The sequence below is a fragment of the Vigna radiata genome, chromosome 10 (genome assembly GCF_000741045.1).
Source record: "Vigna radiata var. radiata cultivar VC1973A chromosome 10, Vradiata_ver6, whole genome shotgun sequence".
NCBI lineage: Eukaryota > Viridiplantae > Streptophyta > Magnoliopsida > Fabales > Fabaceae > Vigna > Vigna radiata.
In genome coordinates this window covers 20,977,116-20,991,263 of record NC_028360.1, presented here as the reverse complement: position 1 = coordinate 20,991,263, position 14,148 = coordinate 20,977,116, and the positions used below count along the sequence as shown (strand labels likewise).

At 33.5% G+C, this 14,148-nt stretch overlaps 1 protein-coding gene and 1 long non-coding RNA gene across 18 annotated transcripts in view; one reads left to right on the top strand and one right to left on the bottom strand.

The window, feature by feature from the left end:
* Positions 1 to 2,720, bottom strand: part of LOC106775554 (callose synthase 9-like) — an 8,067-nt gene extending 5,347 nt beyond the window's left edge. Inside the window, exons 1-4 of one of the 10 annotated variants that reach the window (XM_022787156.1) lie at positions 2,522 to 2,720; positions 2,236 to 2,344; positions 1,285 to 1,485; positions 275 to 372 (exon numbers count right to left, since the gene is read on the bottom strand). The gene's annotated coding sequence lies outside the window, so the exon portion shown is untranslated. The other 9 variants (XM_022787151.1, XM_022787157.1, XM_022787155.1 and 6 more) reach the window with 9 other exon arrangements.
* A 3,959-nt stretch (positions 2,721 to 6,679) lies between these two features.
* Positions 6,680 to 14,148, top strand: part of LOC106776071 — a 19,293-nt gene continuing 11,824 nt past the window's right edge. For 2 of the 8 annotated variants that reach the window (XR_002670003.1, XR_002670001.1), the window contains exons 1-4: positions 6,680 to 6,777; positions 7,526 to 7,561; positions 8,546 to 11,533; positions 11,604 to 11,685. This is a non-coding gene — a long non-coding RNA (uncharacterized LOC106776071). The remainder of the gene's footprint in view (positions 6,778 to 7,525; positions 7,562 to 8,545; positions 11,534 to 11,603; positions 11,686 to 14,148) is intronic. The other 6 variants (XR_002670002.1, XR_002670004.1, XR_002670005.1 and 3 more) reach the window with 6 other exon arrangements.

Genomic DNA, 14,148 nt, shown 5'->3' with positions numbered 1-14,148 from the left:
AATTGTGAACATATCGGTTAGGTAAAGTTTACAGAAAATTCAAAGACAAGTCATGCAATAAACAAAAACAGAGTCAAATTATATGAACTTTCCAAAAGGTCTGTAACTGAGGCCATACAACAAAATTTTGGCATGTCAATCAAGCACCACCACAGAATCACAGACAAAAAAAACATACCGATATGCACAAGTCAAGTATCCCAAGCGCAACTTTTTTTATTTTAAAAAAACCTAGACTAAGATTTTGAGATCAAACCAGTAACTTTGATCCAACCTTGATGACAGACATCAAACCAGTCTTGAATTGTAACACACCTCGGCCTTCACTGTTAGGGTCCAAATTTTGAGATAAAGAATATGCATGCTCACATACTGCAGACAAATAAGAATTATTTAGTGTTGTAGAGTACATATAGGATTTTTTTAATAAAAATATGTGAACAAAGGGATTTTTTCATTTTTAACCTTTCAGGTTTAACAATTTCTAATCTTATTATACCAAATAAGAAACTTGAGAGAGAGTATGAAACAGTAGAACTTCTAATGACTCAAAAAACGATGATATGATGTGGCAAAGAAAGTAGCATTGCCAGTTAATGATAAATGTAATCAATGTAAATACTGGGACACAATATGCAATCATTTTCTGTTTACATTAGAATGGAATGGTAGCATCTTTAAGGGTGTCCTACACAAACACCCAAATCCTTATAGTCACACGGTATCAAAAGAGCATTGAAGAAAGTTGGATGAAGAGCAAAATAAAGACAAAACTAAGGCCGGTGAAAAGGTTTCGTACTAAACTCATGTAGATAGGAAACAAAAAATTTAAGGAAATAATTCACTAATTCCAAATATACCCATCTATCATTTCTCTCCTTTGGTGTGAATCTCCATTGATTCTACTCATGTTATTAAAGAAAATAATTATATTAAACCAAACATGTGGGTTCAACATTTTCCCCTTCTTTCTTGTTTTTCTAATTCAAGCCATCATTATTCTTATCTCTCCAACTTTCCTTTGTAGGAACATAATGTCCAGCAAAGAAAACTATATATTATAAACTAATTTTAAGCATAATTTACTTTATTTAATAAATAAGAAATAATGACAAGTTCTTGTTTTTATTCTCTTTTTCCTTGTTTTCTTGACACAACATTATGCAGAATTGCAGACAATACTTTCAATGCCAGATAACTTATTAGTTAAATATTGGAAAGAAAATTATTAAATTGATAAAAATATATGTGGGAAATGAAGCAAGATGAGACAAAGATACATACTCTTGAGACACTGGGATCATCATCTTGAATTTCGTCAGCAACTCTCAAAATTTCATCAATATCCCTATTTTTAGCTAGGGCATATGGTACATTTCCAGCAATTCCACCAACCGGTTGTCCATATGCATCTTCACCCGTCCTTTCCCTTCTCAATGCAGCACGGACTAACCGCTCCCAAAGTTCCTCAGCTCGAGACATCTTCTATTAATATAAAATGAAAACATACATGTTAACGTTAATAATTCACAAATGTAAAAAACAGAAACCATTAGTGCAGGGAAAATGTAAGTACAAATCAAAACAATCAGCAATTTAAACATAATATATTATTTTTCTACAAGTAATGGGAATTGAATTCCTGACATCAATTAGGAAATGATGAGAAGACTTACTGGAACAAGTGGATCTACTTCAACCTCTGCATATACTATCAAATCAGTAGCACCAGTAAACAATCCACAACAAGCCAAATTCTCTTCCAAGTTCAGTAAAACATATGAAATGCGACTATACAACTGTTAGGATATTTATCCTATTTATTATGATTATATTGTGTCTAAGGTTACTCTAATTATCATGATTATATTGTGTCTAGATTACTCTAATTATCATGATTATATTGTGTCTAGGTTACTCTAATTATCATGATTATATTGTGTGTAGGGTTACTCTAATTATCATGATTATATTGTGTCTAGGTTACTCTAATTATCATTATTATATTGTGTCTAGGTTACTCCAATTATCATGATTATATTGTGTCTAGGTTACTCCAATTATCATTTACTCTTGTATTAAAGTCCTCTAGAATTATTTTACTTATTTTACATTTTAATTCTCAACTCAACAAATTACAACCATAGCAAAGGAAAGACGAGCTTCCATCTCCGCATTAATTTTTTCTTGGAAAAACAAGAACGAATGGTTCAAAAATATGCGAAGGCAACAAACCTGAAAAACCCTAGATATAGGGTTCCGAGTTGAAAATAAGCTGGATCGCGCCCTGATTAATAGAAAGTGTGTTTCGTTGGTTTTAAAATATCATAAACAAAACTCCAGGCTACAAACAAAAGATCACAAGATTCAAACTAAAAGAAACTACATGCGGTTCCGAAACTTCACTTTGATCAAAACAAAACTGGAAACACGAGATCGAAGAGCTTCCATTTCCGCATTAATTTTTTCTTGAAAAAACAAGACCAAATGGAATAGCAAAAATAAGCTGAAGGCAACAAACCTGAAAAACACTAGAGGTAGGGTTCCAAATCGCACTAATCAGTAGAAAGTGATCTTTGTGCTTCGTTGGTTTGAAAAGAGGTCTTTGTGCTTTGTTTGTTTGAAAAGCATGGAAGGAATCAGAGATAGAATAACAAAGTTAAAAGAAAAGGAAAAGAAGTCAAAAACCGGCATCCGCCCAACCATAGCGTTTGGGTTAGGGTGTTATTTAAATTTAAAAAAGGTAGAATACTAATGGACATAAGTATATCTGTAATAATATTTCTTTAGTACACCACGGAGTATATTGTGTTTTTACATAATTGGGAATTAGGCTGTTAGAATTATAAACAGTCATTTGTTTTAATAAATGATCATTTATTATGTGTTTTAGATTTTATGAAAATAATTAACCATGAATATTTTATTTTTTATATTTTTTTATAATTTTAATCTTTATTTACAGAAGTAAATCATTTTAATCTGAATTTTTAAATTCAACTTAAATGTTGATGTCATGTACATTTTAACATAATTGCGAATCAAGCCGTTAGAATTATGAACTGTTATTTCTTTATTAAATGATTATTTATTTAACATGTGTTTTAAATTTTATGAAATTAATTAGCTGTGAACTTTTTATTTTTACATTTTTTACTAGATTTAATCTTTTATTTACAAAGATAAATAACTTTGATTTTATTTTTTAAATTCAACTTAAATGTAGAGATTGATCCAAACGCATAAAATAATAAAAATGCATAATAACATAAACATTGAAAAAATGTAGTTGGGAAATTGAACTTGAATATCACATTGATGTGGTATAATCAAAATATTAAAATGTAATATAAAAAATAAACAAATTATATTTTTTAATTATAACATTTGGTATAAATTATAATCAAGTCATCACTATTTGGTTAGAAACAATCTAATAAAAAAACATTCTTTAAAGTTATTTAAAATATTATAACATCTTATTTAATATTTCAAACCATTTCACTACTGTTATATTCATAAAAATGAACATGTATTCATTATATATATATATATATATATATATATATATATATATATAATGTGTTTACTTGGGTTTAATTGGGTTTGCTTAGGTTGGGTTTGGTTGGGTTGGGTAGGGTTGGGTTCGGTTGAGTTAAGTTCAGTTTAGGGTTAGGTTCGATTCGGTTGGGTTAGGTTAGGTTGGGTTGGGTTCGGTTGGGTTTGGTTCGGTTGGGTTGGATTAGGTTGGGTTTGGTTGGGTTGGGTGGGGTTCGGTTAGGTTCAATTCGGTTCGGTTCGGTTTGGGGTTAGGTTCAATTCGGTTGGGTTAAGTTGGATTGGGTTGGGTTGGGTTGGGTTGGCTTCGGGGTTGGTTTTGATTCGGTCAGGTGCGGTGGGGTTCGAGGTTAGGTTGGGTAGGGTTGGGATTGGGTTGGGTTCGGTTGGGTTGGGTGGGGTTCGGTTGGGTTCGGTTGGGTAGGGTGTCGTCGGGTTAGGTTGGGTTGGGTTGGGTTCAATTTGGTTGGGTTCGATCGGGTTGGGTTGGGTTTGGTGTTGGGTTAGGTTTGGGGTTGGGTTGGGTTCAGGGTTGGTTTCCATTTGGTTGGGTTGGGCTGGGTGCGGTGGGGTTCGAGGTTGGGTTGCGTTGGGTTCGGTGTTGGGTTCGATTGGGTTGGGTTGTGTTGGGTTGGGTTGCGTTAGGTTGGTTTGGGTTGGATTGGATTCGGTTAGGTTCGATTAGGTTGCGTTGGGTTGGGTTGGGTTCAGTTAGGTTGGGTTGGGTTGGGTTGCGTTGGGTTCGGGTTGGTTGGGTTGGGTTGCGTTGGATTCGGTTGGGTTAACTTAGGTTTGGTTGGGATGGTTCGATTGGGTTGAATTCAATTGGGTTTGGTTGGGTTCAGTTGGGTTGGCTTAGTTTGGGGTTACGTTCGATCGGGTTCAGTTGGGTTGGGTTTGTTTGGGTTTAGTTCTGTTTGGTGGGGTTCGGGGTTGAGTTGCGTTCGATGGGGATTTAGGTTTGGTGGGGTTCGAGGTTGGATTGGGTTTGGTTGGTTTTGTTCGATTTGGTTCAATTCGATGCGGTGCTGTGCGGTACGGTGCGTGCGGTGCAGTGCGGTCCGGTTCGGTTAGGAGCGGTTCGGTTCTGATTGGTTCGATTGGGTTCGACTCAGTTCGTTTAGGTTTGGATGGCTTGAATTCGGTAGGGTTCATTTCGATTGGGTTGAGCTGGGTTGGGTTAGGTTTGTTTAAATTCGGTTCGGTTCATTTGGGTTCGGTTTTATTGGTTTGGGTTGGATTGGGTTGGGTTGGGTTGGGTTCGGCTGGGTTGGGTTCGGTTGGTTTGGATTGGGTTCAATTGTTTTAGGTTGGGTTGGGTTCGGTCTGATCTGGTCCACTCTGTTGCGGTCCGATCCTGTCGGGTCCGGTCGGGCCGACGGGACTGATTCGGTCCAGTCAGATTTGGTCCAATGTGGTTCAATCCGGTCAGGTATGATTTGATCCGGTCCGGTTCGATGCGGTTTGATCCATTCGGGTCGGGTCGGGTCCATTGTAATCTAATCCGGTCAGGTCTGATCCGGTCCGGTTCGGTAATTTATTTTTACTAGTTATCCTTTTCATTTACGCAAAATACACACGTGTTTAATTTTTTTGCGTGACTGACGGGACAATGATGTCTTTTCACGTTTAATGATTTGTGGAGGGAACCGTTGGCGGCAATTAACATCGTGACATTGCATTAAATATACATTTCGCTTAACTTCGAAAAGCGCCCACTTACACATCACACACCACCTCGGAGCATCTCCTTTTCCTCTTTCTCTTCGAGTTTTCCTTTCTCATGCACTAATCACAGCACCGTTCACCAGTGGCGCTGCATACCTAGTCTGTCTGTATTTTCTTCCGCAATTTCATTCGTCGCGTTTCTTCTCAGCGTGCGTTTCCGTTGCAGCAATGGAGTTTGAGCGCCCAACCGCCGACCGTTCAACTCCCCCGTGACCTACGACGACGCCTCCATGGAGCGCAGCAAGAGCTTCGTCAACGCCTTGCAAGTTTCCTCTCTCTTATCTCTTATTTTTCTCTTTTCTTTGCCTTTCTTGTTTTAATTTCAGATCTATGTCTGTTTGGTTGACGTTGTTTCCGGTTTCCGGTTTCCTTCTCAATTATGTTTGTTTTGCGATTCTGGTTTAGCTAACGCACGAAAAATCGGTCGCCGTGAGTGTCCATTGCTAATTGAGTACTTATCAAAACTTGTTGGGTGTTAGCGTGTATGGAGTCAGTGATTCTTGACAATAACACAAGTATAAGGATCCTTTTGTGTTGTGCGACAACTAGGGGATGGAACTATTAATAAAAGAATCAAGATGTTGTTGCAGAGAAAAGCTATTATATAGGCTTGAAATTTGTTTTAGCTTTTTAGTTAAAAGTAAATGTTAATGTTGTCTTGATATGATATGAAGATCATGATAAACATATGAAGGGGAAGATAACCAGAGAGATTCTGTTATTCCTCTTTGCCAAGGGAAACCCCTTCTACTACCATTGTGAAAACAGGTTATTTGGATCTAAAATTTTCCAGAGAAAATTATGTTTATAAGTCCCTCTCCTCAACTCTCAAATTTTCCAAGTAGACCTCTCTAACTACTCTTACCACCTCCTTTACTAACTGGATTTTCCAGTTACCAGTCACCCATTGCATCTCGTTGGTTCATTTGCCTCCTTGTATAATACACCTTTAATATTGGAATCTCTTGGCGAGGTTCATAACGTATGATGTTTTCCAATGTGATACAAAAACATATAAAATTGGCCTTTATTTATGCTAATGCTAGATCATAATTCTAACTGATTAATGAATCATTTGGTAAAGAAATATAGGGACTAATCTTGAGATGTAACCTAAGATATATTCAAATTAATTGTAAGATACAGTTGCTGCTATATTATTGAAATTTTGTCATGTATTCTAACACTGATCAACTTTTGCTGTGTGTTCTTTTGTACTAACAATCTCCATTCAATTTTGTTTGGCTTTATTAAATTAATGTTAAAACACTTTCTGTGATTTTATCAGGGAAAAAAGTTATGATTACTAGTGCCAGTCATAATGACATCCAGTTTTTAATCATATGCATCTAGGTTGATAGCTATGTATTCTTTCTTGTTTGTTTCAGGTAAATGACAAGAATATTGGGAGCAGGAAAATATAAGAGAAGAGATGCCAGCCTGCTAGCAGTTATTCAATATTTTTCACCCCTATGATCCAGTAGCATACAGGTTTGATAAGATTTCAGTCCCAATGAAGTATCCATAGTATAGTGATTAAATGAGTACCGTAGTCACTAGTGAACCTTGTAATTTAATTTCTTACCATCAGTTTATTTGTACAATATTCCTATCATTGTTTTGGTGCCCTGATTCTTTTTTTTACTAAATTCATACCGTGTATGGAGCAACCATTATAATGTATGGATTATGATAAATAGATATTCTTACAATAATTTTTAGTAGCATAGGACACTACTTTTTCCTCCATATCTATCTCTATGATATCACTAATAAACATGTAATACTTTTCTCTCCTTTCTCTTTTTCACTTCGTAGTACACATAGTATTTCTCTTTCTCTTATGATAAGAGTAATATCAAGGTTGAGAAGTAAACATATATATCATTTAATTATACAATTTTAATAGTTTAATATTGTTGATTTGTGCAATGCTATCTTTCTACATAATGAAAATTCTAGGTTTCACATTGATGCTTGTCTCGATCCTTTAAGTCCAACTGGTCAGAAATTGTCTGGCATTCTAAGAGTTTTGTTGAAATACATTCAACCCAGCATGAGGATTGTTCTGAATCCATTGGTTTGTTGATATATCTGGTTCTGTATCCACTTTTATTCTTTAAACATTTTGGTTTTGTTCTGCAGCTTATTCCTTCTTTAATGGTCTTTTTAGGCCTTTTGAATAAAAATAATATATAAAAAAAAAAGAATTGTAATTATTTGTCTCTTTCTTCACAAGGAATTTGAGCATGCAAAAGCAAGTGCTGTTGGTCTGGTTAGTAAGTTGAGACCCCCTTGAATCTGGTTTTACTACTATCTTTTATGTTTGTGACCTTTTCGGTTGGCCTTTTGCTTTTCTATTTTTACCCAAACTGGTATTACAATTTTGCTTACTCCTTTATGCAATAAACATGCAAAAATAGCTATTTATTCTATGTTGGAAATTTGTTAGTTTGTAACTGTAACAACCTATTTTATTATATGAAATTTGGAAAATACAATTTGAATTAAGAGTATAATAATTTTCCTTTATTCCAATCATGGAGATAATACTATATACATATTACCCTTTGAAGAATTCACAGTCCTAGTTGTAGCATCTTGGCAAGTGAGTTTAGCCTAAGCTTAACCTTAAACTTAAGAAACTTAGACTTAGCAGCGTTGACTCTTGAATCAATGGCCCAAAAGCATTTATTGCTAACATGCCATTATCTATGTTACTTAATATTAATTTGAACCAGTTTATACTTTTGATATATGGATTAGATGAATTGCCCAAGAAGGTTTCACAAGCTGATTTTCCTTGACTTATTTGGTGCAACTTGGTGTTTATGAACATTTTGGCCTGAATGAATCATATCATTCTGGGTGTTGAACAATGTTTTTCAAAATTGAAGTATTCTCCTTCTTGAGTTCATTTAACTGAATTTAATTATTTTTAAAACTGTATGAAGTTTTTTAATTTTTCATTATCTGAACTTAATGTATTCATGTTCCAATAGATCTTTTATTTCAGTTTAAGGAATGAAGGCACATTATTAAAAAAAAAAATTCGTGAAGCTTGGTATCAAAAAAGCACATTGTGTACTTATCGCATAATCCTCACAATTCATTAGGATTTAGGATGTTATTATTAGTATTTTGTTGTTTTCTTATAACTTGTTATTTTCACTCTATCTTTTACCTTCTAATCATATTCCTATCATTAATTTGAGTTTACGAAGACATAAAAGCTTTGAATTTTACTTCATAATTTTAGGTGGTACACTTTTTCTATTTGATAGAAAGGCTTTGAGGTACTTTAGAAAATATGGATATAATTGGAGAAAGAAAAAGGATGGAAAGACTGTGAAAGAAGCTCATGAAAAGTTGAAGGTAATAATTTGGTTAGTTTTTGTGTTTATAGTTTAATCAAATTTGTATAAGATTAGCTTATGCATAAGAATAGTTAATTTTTGTGTTTATAGTTAATTTCTCTCAAGCCATAGTGGTGTCTAGTGCAAAGTGGCCCCTGCCCACTATGTGAGTTGTTGTAGCAGGATGATTTGGTACAATGGCAGTTGCAGACCTAATAGCAGGCTGAAAGGTGGCCTTATCAGGCGTTATAATGTCACTATTGATTCCGTAATCCATCTGAACAGGGAAATTAAGGCTATTTGTGTTATTTAATTTCTGTGGTGGGAGGGGATGCTATTCCCCAAGGGTCATGAGGTGTATGAATATATGTTGGGTTTATGGGTTGGATTCGAGCTAGTGGCCAATTGCTTGAATGGGAAAGTGCTTGTGTTTGACCTAGTATTACGAGTCAGAAGTTGCATCTTATGTTGATATAAACACTCTTGGTTATATCATACCTACCTTTTTTAAATGATCTCAATCTATTTTCTTCATATTTTTCTTGAATTCAAGCAAGAAAGCTCTTCAATATAGAAGAATAGGTGTTTTGTACTCCAGATCTTTGCCTTGAGTGCATGAGTAACTTTTTCATAGATCTATTCTGGTTTATTTTTCCGGGTAACAAAAATATTGTAGTAAATATTCTGTTTCAGATTTGATTATCAAATTCTTAGTTATATGTTGTTGTTAGATAGTGAGAGTTTCTATCCACTTTTCTTAACTTTCTTTTATAGTTTCAAACTTTTAGGTCGATACATTGATGTTCTTAGTTGAGTTTTACAGGTTTTGCATGATTACTTGTCTACTACTTTAGTTCTTCATTGTGATTGATTTTTTGAGTTTCTAATTTGAGTTGATAGTTTCTAGCTAGATTTTACAATTTCTTTCAATAGAGTTGAATAGTTTTTACATGAAATGTGAGTTTTGAACAAGTTTTTACAAGATTTTACAATTTCTTTCATTGTGTTAGGAAGTTACATGTGTATGAAAGGATGAAGAGAGTTAGTTAGCCTAAGCAGCTAGGAGGAGCGGGTAAGGATAGTATAAATAAGTTGGATATTCCATTTAGAAGGGACTTTTGGTGAATTGAAGTTTGTACAAGTCATTCCTATAAGGGGGGAGATTAGGCTCTCTTGTTATCCACATATACTGTATTCTTTGCTGTGAATAATAATACGAGAGGTTATTCAGAAGGTTCTGGTGTGTTTGTGTGTGCTAGCGTGAGTGGGTTTAGGTTTCTTGAATTGGAATCTAACATTTGGTCCGACCTGCCGGATCGAAAGGGAGGTTCTGACGGAAGCAGTAGTTCAATGAACGATAATGAGGAGAAACGTAATCAAGGGGGCATTCAGCAGAATTGGCGGAAACGGGTAGACTTACCGCCGTTTGAGGGAATGGAACCGCACAGTTGGATTAATCGGGCAAAACACTTCTTCGACATCCAGAAGGTAGTGGAGGAGGACAAGGTGGAGCTCGCCTATATCAACATGGAAGGTAGTGCGAGTTACTGGTTTAAAGTTTGGAAAGATAAAGCGAGGGACCGCTCATGGTCAGGTTTGAAATTGGCGTGGGGGAGAAGTAATACAACAGGTTCTGATCCAGTGGCAAGAAGGTGGCAGAGATGGCGCAACATGGGAAGATGTGGCAACTATTCAGGATCAATATCCTGAATTCAACCTTGGGGACAAGGTTGTTGAGGAGGAGGGGGGTAATGTTAGGAAGTTACATGTGTATGAAAGGAGGAAGAGAGTTAGTTAGCCTAACTATCTGAGCAGTTAGGAGGAGCGGGTAAGGATAGTATAAATAAGTTGGGTATTCCATTTAGAAGTGACTTTTGGTGAATTGAAGTTTGTACAGGTCATTCCTGTAAGGGAGGAGATTAGGCTCTCTTGTCATCCACATATACTGTATTCTTTGTTGTGAATAATAATATGAGAGGTTATTCAGAAGGTTCTGGTGTGTTTTGTGTGTGCTAACGTGAGTGGGTTTAGGTTTCTTGAATTGGAATCTAACACATTGTGTGATGCATTCCTGTTTATTTACATTTCAGAACTTGTGTTGTTTATTTTATGCATTTGTGAATGATTTATGCATTCGTTTTTCATAACATCTCTCTTTGATTTTAGCCTTGATTTTTCTCTCTTTTTACCTCACTTATACACAGGCTACATTACAAGCCTTAATTGAAGTCCTATTGATCTTGAGTGTATTTTCTAATTGGATTGGTGTGATTAGAAGTTTTTCAAGTTTATGATAATGTAAATTTGCGTATTGTGTTGAGAGTTAAACACCTAGATGTTGAAGTCTGACGTTTATCTTATATTGACATTATATATAGAGAGAGAGAGTGAAACACCTCATATCCTGGGACATGTGGGTTATGGAATTTTCCACCTTCATGTTAGGGCCATTCAGGATTTGTATGATGTATGCAATTTGATGTCCTCTCTATGAATGAGATATGTCACAATTATTGTTGTTTGCATACTTTGATTTTTAAATACTGTCTTCTTGCTTGCATGCATTAGGGATAATTAATGTTGAATTTTCTTTTCCTGTCTTTTTATCTATGGGGAAAATTATGAGACTTGTAGTTTACTGGCAAAGGCTATGGATGAAGGACAATTTGATGAGAAGCTGAAAGGCCCCAAAAAATACAAATTGAGTTTGCTCCAATCATATTTTTCTATTTTATTCTGCAAATAACTTGCCTTTGAATATTTTAACCTTTGATTTCATGCAGAAAATTGAAGTAAAAAGATTATATCCTCCGTTAACTATCAAAGAATTTGCATCAGACATTCCTAAAGATGCCTAGTGCAAAGTCAGTTTGGGAGTTGTTTTTTTTTAGGTAAATGTTTTCTTTGGTTGAAATTATTATCCTAATTTTTTTCATTCTTATGTTTCTTTTATTTGTGCAGTGTTTTCACTCCTTAATATCCTAGATCGTGTTTTATAGCATGTGTGAAATCCTCATGAAAAATGAAGATGGAATTTATCCAGGTAATTTTACTTGGTTTCTTTCTATCATGAATCTTTCAGTAGAAATGAAACCTGCTTGATTTAATTTGGTTTAATTGAAACTGATCAGAATGACTTTATTTCATTGATTGGTTATGTTGATGTAAAAGTCACAGTTGTCCAATGAATTCATTGATTGGCCAAGGAAATGCTCAACTCATTTTTTGTGGCTGTGATTATATTTTTATTCTTACATCCTATATTTTGTTGACATGATATTTCAGTTCCTGCATGTCAGTCTAGTAGTCTAAGGGTCGTTTTCTGGTGTGCTATTCCATTTTTCAATGAGTGGCTCTCTTTTTGCTTTTATTTTTTGTGCATGTGATTATATTACTATTCTTATATCATATATTTTGTTGACATAATAATTCAATTCCTGCATGTTATCCTAGTCTAAGAGTCGTTTTCTGGTGTGCTATTCCATTTTCAAAGAGTGGCTCTTCTTTTGCTTTTATCTGCCATCCAGTGGTTGTCACATCGTTGGTTCACCTTGTTGTGGCTGGTTTATTACACAAGTGCACAAACCACTTTTGTTTGTAGTGAGTACACAAATCACTTATGGTTGTCACCTGTGTGCAAACAACTTCTAATTATAATGTTTGGACCTTCCCTTATAGAGAGGACTTTGTAGAAAAAATAATAAGAACCTATCATGTGGTGAACAAGTTTAACTCTTTAAGTTTAATTCATGCTATAAAAAGTTACAAAAATTACAATAGATTTGGACACTCACAAACAATACTTAACACACCACTATTACATTGGAAAATTGAAAGAATTAGAGATTAGGATGTCTACATAGGCTACGGAGGTTAGATCATCTAGGGTGTCAACATTGGGATCTTGTAAGTTGATGGTTATTGGATTTGCCTGATTTTAACAATCATAATGAGCTCTTAGACCATCACATCTAAGGTGCTAAGTTTTTGAAGGGTTATATGTATCATGTAAAGAGTTAAAGTTTGACACTATGAATTCTCGAGCTCTGAAGTTAATTGGTTATGATGCCGAGAATTTTAAAGTTTATGTACTTTTTAAGTCTAACTAAGTACTGTTTCTTCGTACTCATGTCATGTCTATGATTTTATACAACTAGTGCTTAATTTTATACAATCTGCCATGATACTTAATTTTACTTACTATATTTTTTCCCACCAGAATGTCCAATTCATGTTTCTCACTATTTTTTTTTTCAAAGTGGTGTGAATAATTATGGTGTTTTCTATGCATTTTACTGTTTTGTAAACACAAGACAAATAAATAAATTTAAAATAATTCAGAGTTTTTAAGGGTGACAATTGAGAAAAATAAATTAATTTCAGATCTTTCTCAGCTAATTGTATTTTTTTATTAAGTTGTGTTTAGTGTCTAATTTTTTGTTTTTATGACATTTGATTTACAGAGTAAAATTATTTGATTTGATTTACAGAGTAAAATATTTGATTTTGCAAATGTGTTAATATAGTGATTTTAGCTATTATTTTAGTGTAATTCTANTTTTTGATGAATTCTAACTTAGTAAACANTATAATTCTCATTTTAATTCCTAGATACGGTGGAGATTGATAATTGTTCTGTGAATTCTACTGCATTAAAAAGGAAACTAGGATTTCATTGTGTTGAGAGTTAGTTCACTGTCATTTCAATTTAATGATTTTAACTAATAAGTTCTTTTATTTATAATTTTTACTAACGAGCTTTTGATTTTGACCGAGTTTCTAACTTTTGTTTCTGTTTTTGCATGTGGTACTACATAGTATTACAACTATGTGCTATTTTTTACTTAAATAATAATAAATAAATAAATAAGTATAAAATACTATCAACTAATACATGACTAAATTGAATGATTTTTTAAGAAAATAAAAACATAATTGAAAAAAAATAAATTAGGAGAAGAATTTCCAAACAAAGATAGAAAACTAGTAGTGTAATTAAACAATTAATATTTTATAAAAATATTAAATAACAATAACAATAATTTTAAGTTGGAAACGTAAAATAATAATCATATTATAATACCTAGAGGATAAAAAAAATGGAATTTATACTTCTAAAGAAATAGGTTCAATAAATTTGACTCCGAGATCAATTAATTAAAAGGATAGATTTGATTTACTTTCCTTAGAAAAAACCTGCATTTAAATTATTTAAATCTTTTTAATCTTTTTCAAACATTTTCTTAAATTATTTACCTTTTAAGAAATTAACATTAATATAAAACCTTGTAATTTATGAGTATATTAATTGGCTTAATTGTCTTTTTATTTATTATATTTATTATTCTATTTTTTTATCTAGAAGTTACAAGAATCACATTTACAAAAATAAATTAGAATATTCATTCATAAAAATAATTAATTATTTAATTCACATTTTTCACACTATATTATTTTATTTAAACCATTATATTTATTCTATAATTCATAAGTTCAAAATTAAAAT